Below are 9,132 nucleotides of genomic sequence, written 5' to 3' on the forward strand. Positions count from 1 at the left end.
GTCAAGATAAAATGTTTAGAATATTTAGGTATTAATGTAAGACATCCTGTATTTCTTTATGAAAATTGTTAGTTTGAAGATTTTGATAATCGTTTCCGTTGAACTAAGAATTTATATTTTAGTATGAATGTCGTTTTTTGTTTTCTGTTGTTTGTAAAAATTTTAAAGTTTTTTTTTGTTTAAAACTTTTTAAGAATTAATGTAAGAATTGTGTATTTCATTATGAAGATCGATAGTTCGAAGTTTTTCACGATAATTTTCATTGAATTACTTGATCGTTTAGCTCTATCAACATCATCGTTTATCTATATAGAGACAATTGTTTTGCTATATGAACATGATTGTTCATCTTTATGAACACGAACATTTTCAACATTTTATATAATCAAGTCTTTAAACGATCGTGTATCTAAGTCAACAATATTGTTTAGTTTATTCTATACAATGGTTTACTTTATTTTATACGAACATCTATTGTTGTCAAATGATCGTTTAGTATTTATTATCTTTTTTGCACGATCGTTTATTTATTTTTTGCATTGTGTTTATTTTTATTGTTTAGTACATTTTGTTCTCTTATTTTGTGATAGATATCTATCTAATTCTTTCTTTCACCATTAAATACTTAATTATATATTCTTTTTTCCAGATTACAATGTCTACTCCGATTGTTGTTTTTTATAGAGGTCAATGGAATAAATGCAATGTTTACGAGAATTACTCAGTGTCTAGAATTTTGGTAGATATTTGAGTCAGTTTTAATTCTTTGGTTGCTTTGACATGTGAACAAATTGAATTGGATGAATTAGTAGAATTATCTGTTTTACTTGATTTTGGTAAAACCAATGTTTAAACTGTGGTGCCAGTAAAGAAAGACAATGATGTTGCTTGGTATTTAGCTTTTGCTAAAGACGCAACTAGTAAACATCCATTAGTTGCCCATATAAGTGTTAATTGTTTAAGAATGTCTTCTTCATCTAGTAGTGTACGAGAGAATGTTGATATGTCACTGAATATAGGTTCTTCTTCTTCTGTTTCAAATGATGAAGTTATAAAAAACATCTTTTATTATTCTGATTTGAAGGAAAAAGTTTATTTGAAAGTAAAAAAAGTGCTTTCAAAGTGTTTTAGCATAATAGTAGTGAAGACCAACTTTCAATTTAGGACTATAGTATCAAATTAAGGTCTCTTGAATTTAGATGTCTGCAAGAAGGCTGCAAATGGTATGTTAGGGCATCTCGTTATAAGAAGAGTGCTTTATGGATGCTACAAAAATACACTTCTAACCATTATTGTTCATTGTGTACTGCCCAAAGTTCTCACATGCAAGCTTCTTCAACAGTAATTGACAGTTATTTGATAGATGATTTTAAATTTATGTTTACTGATCGTTCCATTCCTAAAGAAATTGTGCATAAGGCTCGTACAAATCTTGGAGTTAATATAAGTTACCAAAAAGTTTGGAGGGCGAAATAACATATGGTAAAGATATTACAAGGTGACGCAGTTGAATCGTATGCATTGATTCCAAGCTTCTTTGATAAATTGGTTGAATCTAACCCATATATGATCAGTTTTGCATATCAAATTTAAATTCATTTGTAGATAGATGTGGATAGACTAATATCATAGTCTATATAGATAGACAAATATTAGCATCTATCACATTCTTTTTGTTCTTTTTGTTTGTGCCGGTAGAAATGTGTTTATAATTTTTATAGTTACATGTACTGCTTTAGAAATGGATGATAGTGGTCACTTCAAGTTTTGCTTTATGGCTTTTGGTGCATTAATTAAGGGGTGGAAATATTGTAGACCTATTATTTCTGTTGATGGGACATTTTTGAAGTGTAAGTTTGGTAGCATCATATTAACAACCTCATCACAAGATGGTGACAATCAAATCTTCCCTCTTGCTTTTGCCATTGTAGATTTTGAAAATGATGTATCATTTGACATGATTTTTTTAGAAGGTACGAAGTAGTTTTTTAGAGCGGGCTAATTTAGTCATTGTTTCTGATAGACATCTTAGTATCCCTAAAGAAGTTTTAAGAGTGTTTCCTGATGTTGAGTATTGTGTGTGCACAAAACATCTTTTAAGTAACTTGAAACTCCATTTTAAAGATCCACTACTTGATAAATATTTATTTATCTGTGCTTATGCCTACACCGTTGATGAATTTGAGTACCACATGAGATGCATGGAGTTCGTTTGTCCAAATACAGAGATTATCTTAGTAGTGTTGGTTTTGAGAAGTGGTATCAGACATATTCACGTAGACGAAGGTATAGAATGATGACAACAAATTATGCAAAAAGTGCAAAATTTAGTGTTTAAAGATCTTAGAGAACTACCTATGGCTACAATGCTTAGTTCAATTAGGGATGTATTGCAAAAGTGGTTTTATGAACGAAGTAAAGCTGCTTCTACAATGAAGAGTCGTTTAACTTCTTAGGTTGAGAACGTTCTGCGTTTAGAACATGAAAAGTTGAGAAGATTATTTGTATGGTTTTTTTTATGTTGGACAATTAGAGATAGATTGCTATCTTTGTCTATCCGATAGATAAAGATACCAATTTATCTGTTCCTGTCTCAGATAGAAACAGATAGATTTCTATCTGTATATATCTGATGTATACAGAGATTGAAATCTATTTGTTATTATTTTATTAATTTTCATTATTTGTTTTATGTATTAGGTTAATCCAATTAGTACGATTGAATAAGAAGTAATGGATGAAAATCAATAGTTTATTGTGAAGTTAAATGTGGGTTGTTGTAGCTACCAAGTATGGGATGTTGAAGAAATTCCTTATGCGCATGCTCTTATTGTTCTATGAATGTTTAATTTAGAAACCTATTCTTATGTATCTGAGTTTTATTATAGAGAAACGCTATCAGCAACATACAGTGGTTGTATTCAACCTGTTGGAACTCATTTCCATTAGAGAGTTAAAGATTCTATCATGAAAACATTACCTCCCATTCTTTAAACGACAAGCTGAAAAGCCAAGAAAACAAAGAATTTCATTTGTTGGCGAATTTAGTAGTTCAACTAGATGTTCTAACTATAATCGTAAAGGACATAATAGTAGGACTTGTAAGCAAGATTTGAACAATTAATGAAAATGTGTGATCTTTTTCTTTCATTCTAATACATAATATTATGTATAAAAATTTGACATAAAAGTTGGTGAATGACTACAAAGATGATGGAGATTTAATATCGTGATCCGAGATCGTTTATATGTATTAATAAGATCGTTTGGACTTTACTAAATGATCATATGATGTGCATCACAGGATCGTTTTAGCTTGATAATTGTACATTTAAATATAGTTAGAAGATCGGTTTAACTTAAGTACGTGGTAGTCTATGATGTCGTACATGATTGTTTGTTGCAAAATACGTGATCGTTTAGACATTAGTGTGGTATATATAAACGATCGCTTAAAGCTATATACACAATCTTTTATATTTATGTACATGAATGTTTTTATATCTTTATACAATTGTTTTCTGAAAACTATCTAAACAAATACAAACATTCAGTCAATAGGTGATTAAAATTAAAAAGTAAAAATTGTACATGTATATCAACCGAAACAAACATTTTATTTAGCAATAGAAATTAATTGCCCAAAATTCTATTACATATTCTTGTCTAAACAGTTTCGTGTTATCCATAATTAGACAATTGTGGTTTGCATTTGTTGCAAGGTATTCAATAAATTTGGCACAAAAAATCCCGCAATCTAATGAAGGGCCGTTTTGTAATGTGGTATTCGATCTTACTACTAGCCAAGGGCCGTACGTGAAATATTTTCTTTGCACATGTAATCCAATAGCAATTGTCAGTGAGTGGATGCATCATGTAGATATTGCAATAGTTGCATCAACAAGTTTTTGTTCAACATATTTTGGCATAGAGTCAAACACATAGATTTTGTATTTCTTCGTGTTAGCTGCAATAGCCAACCAGTGTTCTTTTATGTTGATGCAACCAATCACGTAGTTGACATCTGCCCACCCTACTTTATCTTGGATTGCACCAATAGTTGAAGTAAAATAATAATCTAAATCGCTTTCTGAACATAGAGCTAAGTGTCCTGTTGTGTCTGTCCATTTAACCTCCTCATTGTCTGTTGTCAACACACGATCATCAAAAAGTCGTTGACTAATTATGGGTTCTTTGTTGATGCCACTCTTGAAGAACAAATAAAAAAATTTAGCTAAAATATAATTATGCAACTTCTAATACAAAAAAAGAGTTTAAAGAATAATAACTAACCATAAATGACAAATCTAGTACTGTAAAACTATATTTGCAAAGATGCTTTATATGTAACATCTTATTCTGCATGTGATACAATAACAAATCCATAGTCTACAAAAAAAATCAAATGATCGTTTAATGAATACAAGCGATAGCTTATCAAAATTCAAGTAATTTCTTAGCAAATACAAGTTATTGTTTACAACATTCTTTTCGAAACTAAGCGATCGTGTACAACATTTTTTGTTCGCTAATCCAATAAAGCAATCATGTATTATATATAAGCGATCGTTTAGTTAAATAAAGAATATTGTATTTGATCATGTAGTTGTATATATAAAATGAAATTTGGAAAGAGTACTTACGTGTCCTAGTATCCATGTGTTTTGTTCAAGCATTTTGAAAAATTCCTTCCTTCTGAATGAGAACACTACTGTCCTCTCTTCATTAGTTATTTTTCTAGATCTTTTCCAAGTTAAGTATGCCTTCCACAATTTTGGATCCAATGGCCACATGGGATCTAATCTATCTATGTCTCGCAATTTGACATCTTGGACAAGTATTGTAGGTTTTTATATGACCTCAGTAGATGTTGTGGGTGGGTTCACTTGTTGAACATACACTTTTATCTTCTGTTTTACATAGTTTTCTTCTTTTTATTAGTTTTTTTATTCATTTATTTTCTAGAATACACAATGTTAAATAACAAAAAAAAAAAAATGATGCAAAGGACTACAGAGTTCTTATATATACATCACGAATAGAGATTCTAAGTCAATTGTTGAACTTTGTTTCTGAGTTACTGGTTCATTTTCTTTTTGTATTTCAATCGAAGTATCTGCTTCATCATTTTTTTTTTTTTGTATTTCCTACAATGTATAATATTAGATAAGAAACAAAATATTAATTCAAAGGACTACACATTTGTATATACATACCAATTCAGATTCTATTTTTTCAGCCAAATTAACTGTCTGCACATTTTCAATTGTTAAACTTGTTCCTCAGTTACTGGTTCATTTTCTTTTGGTATCTCCGCCAAAGTAACTGCTTGATCTTTTTTTTTTTTTTTTTGTATTTCCTACATTGCATAATATTAGATAAGAAACAAATTGTTAATTCAAAGGACTACATAATTGTGTATACATACCAGTTGACATTCTTCATTTACATCTGAAATTGATGGTGGCACTTCATGAATTTTCAAATTTTTTTTTTCAATGGAGCTAATGCAAGATCTTTGAGAGTACTTGATGGTAGTATCTCACAATGTGGAAGTGGTTGATTTATAAGTGGAAGAGTAGTAATCATTTATGACAGGTCTTTTTCTTTTTGATTTTGAGCATTCATATTATCTGATATATTGCTTATAATTAATAGCAAGTCTACATCTCTGTCGTCTATGCTAATATCACTGTCTGATTCCTCTTGATTTTTAGGTGATGTTGTTTTTTATTCCCTAAACAAAATGAGAAATTAGAAAAGAATAATAAAAAGAAAAAAAAATCTAATTGTTATTTATTTAGAATGTAAGTAATTTTCAACAATATAAAGTAGTAAATAATGAATGAAACGTTAACCTTTGAGTTTAATTCCATGGTAAGTCCTTGAGTATGTTGCTCTTTAACATATGGTTGGTCAGTGCTGATTATATCTTCTGTATTCTGATGGTCATTATTTTTGTCCACATTGTCATGATCAAAATCATTATGAAGATCATCTTGCAAGTGATTAATATTATCATTCCCTTGATTCTGATTCTAATTCTAATAAATAAATAAAAAAGAAAATAAAATTTAAAAAATAATTGCTAAACCATCGTGTATACTTCCAAACGATCGTGTATCTTATTTAAACGATCGTGTAAATGCTATAAGTGATCTTCAAATGTGATGGGCGACCGGATATTGCAGTTAAATGATCATTTATTTAAACAACTGATAAACGAAATACTTTCTGAAATCAAAGTTTACCTAGACCAATCTATCGAGCATGTGCTTCATTTTAGACAACTCCAATGACTGCTTTCTAATTGCGTCATCCATCCTAGAACTTAATGTGGATAAATCGTTACAAACTTTGTTGTTGTCATTTTTAGTTTTTTGTAGGATTTCGAATGACTTCATTCTGGTTTGTCATGGGATCTGTAACATTTATTGTTGGTTATTGGATTGGTTTCAGGTTGGTCAACCACTATTTGTTTTTATTTTCTTCGTGGTGATGGTTGCACGGTAGAATTAAGCCCACTAATATTTTCATTGGACTGAAGCAGTGGAGATGAAGTTGATTGCAAGTTTTCAAGTCATTGTGATCCGATGATTGATTGTTCATAGAATCAGTAGGAGTATTGGTATCGCTGCTGTTAATATCTTGCATGGATTCATCGTCCTTAATATTCATGTTATCATTCCCTCGAATTCTGCTCTCCTTGAAAGCTTTCTCTTGGGATGATAGCTTCAGTTTAGGTTGAACAACAGTCTGCAATGTTATAATTAAAGAATTGTTAATGTTGGAATTTGTGTCCTAAAACTCGTACTTTGTTATTTGATTCAATAAATTTTATTATTGAATGTTATAATCTTAAAACCAATAAGTTAAGGTCCCGAGACTATTTTACTGAATTAAGTTCAAGTTAATAGCCTAAATAGTCTATAGTGTATGAATAAGGTTGGGTGTCTTATTCGGGATAAACACTATGGATGCGATTCGCTCCGTAGTTAGTACAAACAATGTAATCTTGAATCGTTCATGTAGAAACATGGGAGTGGAGGCATCCTATGTAAATGGTTTGTATAAGACCGGAACCACGAAATAGTTACTTTTTGTTATAACACCGTAAACTATAAACTGACTATTTCAATTATAATGACCTAGGTAATTTGATCTTAATCCTGAGCTAACTATGAACTTCTATTCATTAGGTAGTATCCTTAGATCCACATAGGTGATGGCAGCTCATCTTTGTTGGCCCAATAAGCCTCCCATTTCAGGGATAAGACCGAGTGGGATAGCTAGGGACATAGGGTGCAAGACAGAATTCACTCCTACCCATTTCTGGGATAGTAAATAGATTGTTCCCTTAAGGACTGAATCCAAGTCTTCAACAAGGGGCCCCACCTTCTCATTGGCTCGAGAAGGATTCAGAATTATAGGTTGGACCTTAAACCAATTGTTCAATAGTGGATCAGTGGGTCTTAAGGAGAAAGATGTAATCTTGGGGGTAAAACAGTATTTTGACACAGCCAAGATTACGAACAACCTGTGAAGGATCAACTTACTCATCATGGTTATATCAGATGGATAGAAATATATCTATAGCGAGGGGAGTGCAACTAAGAGTCTTTAGTGGAATGACTCTTTAGTTAACGAATGTTGATTAAGCTTGGTCTAAGAGAGTTTAGCCAGTTAATCTCGAATCGTTGGAGCCCATGATCTATAGGTCCATTAGGTTCCCCTACTAGCTCATATGTATGCAACTAAGAACAATATGTTGAAGTAACTCGAATGGTTCGAATTAAGAAAAGAGAGAGAAACCGAAAAATATATATGATATAAGTCGGTAGATATAAACTTTAAGCTTTTTATTAAATATTATTTAAATAAATATGAATCTATTTAGAAGCTTGGAAAGTTTTGAAACGGTCAAAGTTGTAAAAGTCAACTTGTTGACTTTTAACTTTGAGAAACAAAACTTTGACTGAATATATATTCAAATATGATTTGAATTATAGAAAAATAAATATGGATTCATACTCGGGAGGTTAGAATTAGTCAAGATGGGAAAAATAGAAAAAGTCAAAAAGTTGACTTTTGACTATGAAAAGTCAAAGTTTGACTTTGACTTAATTGGTTAAATGACCAAAATGCCTTTTTGACTAATTACTTAACTAATTAAAAGTTAATGGGCTATGTTGAGAATGTATGAAATAATTTACATGCAATTTGCATGTAAAATTTCATATATAAACTTCTCATTATAGAATGAGAGAGGATGATGTTTTGTAAAATTTCATATATAAACTTCTCATTATAGAATGAGAGAGGATGATGTTTTTCTGGAAAAATCACCTAAACGATACACCTCCTTCCTTTCTTTCTAAATTTTACTTTACAAAACCGAGTCCCACAACTCCGTTTTGGTCCTGAGTTTAGTAGGTCAACTTAGTGGTTGTCCTTACTCGTGATATTCAGGCAAAGAAGAAGCTTTGGATCGAAGAAGAAGTTCAGAACTATAAAAGGTAAGTTCACTAGTACAAATTTGGGTTTTAACGACACTACAAATCAAAACATTGTGTCGTTAAAAATAAAAAAGGGGTAGGGTAGGAGTAAAATGTGTCGTTGAAAATAGAAGTGACACACTATTTCTTGACACAATTCTATTGTCACAATTTAATTTTTCTTGACACGTTTAAAGTGTTGTTAATTAATGACAAATTCTTTGTGTCATTAAATAAAATTTAAAATAAAAAAACCAAAAATTAAAAAAATTTCAATTCCCTCTTCGCGCGATATTCAAAAAGAGTTTTACAATTTGCTCAATCTTTTCTCTCTTTCCCTACCAAAAAATGGGAAACAACGTAACTCATCTCCAAATCTAAGAGACTGTCGTCAAACCCACTAATCTCACACCGTCGAACAAGCAAACATTATCTAAGGGACTGCCGTCGAACCCACCAATCTAAGAGACTACCGTTCGAAGAATCTTGGCTGCTCCGATTTCTCTTCTCCCTCGGCTAGTAGAAAAATGGGTTTTAATGACACTACTAATCAAGGTATTGTGTCGTTGAAAATAAAAAAGATGGGGTGAGGTACAATTGTGTTGTTGAAAATTATTTATTGACACAATTTAATTTT

Source organism: Cucumis melo, chromosome 1 (assembly GCF_025177605.1).
Source record: "Cucumis melo cultivar AY chromosome 1, USDA_Cmelo_AY_1.0, whole genome shotgun sequence".
Lineage (NCBI taxonomy): Eukaryota > Viridiplantae > Streptophyta > Magnoliopsida > Cucurbitales > Cucurbitaceae > Cucumis > Cucumis melo.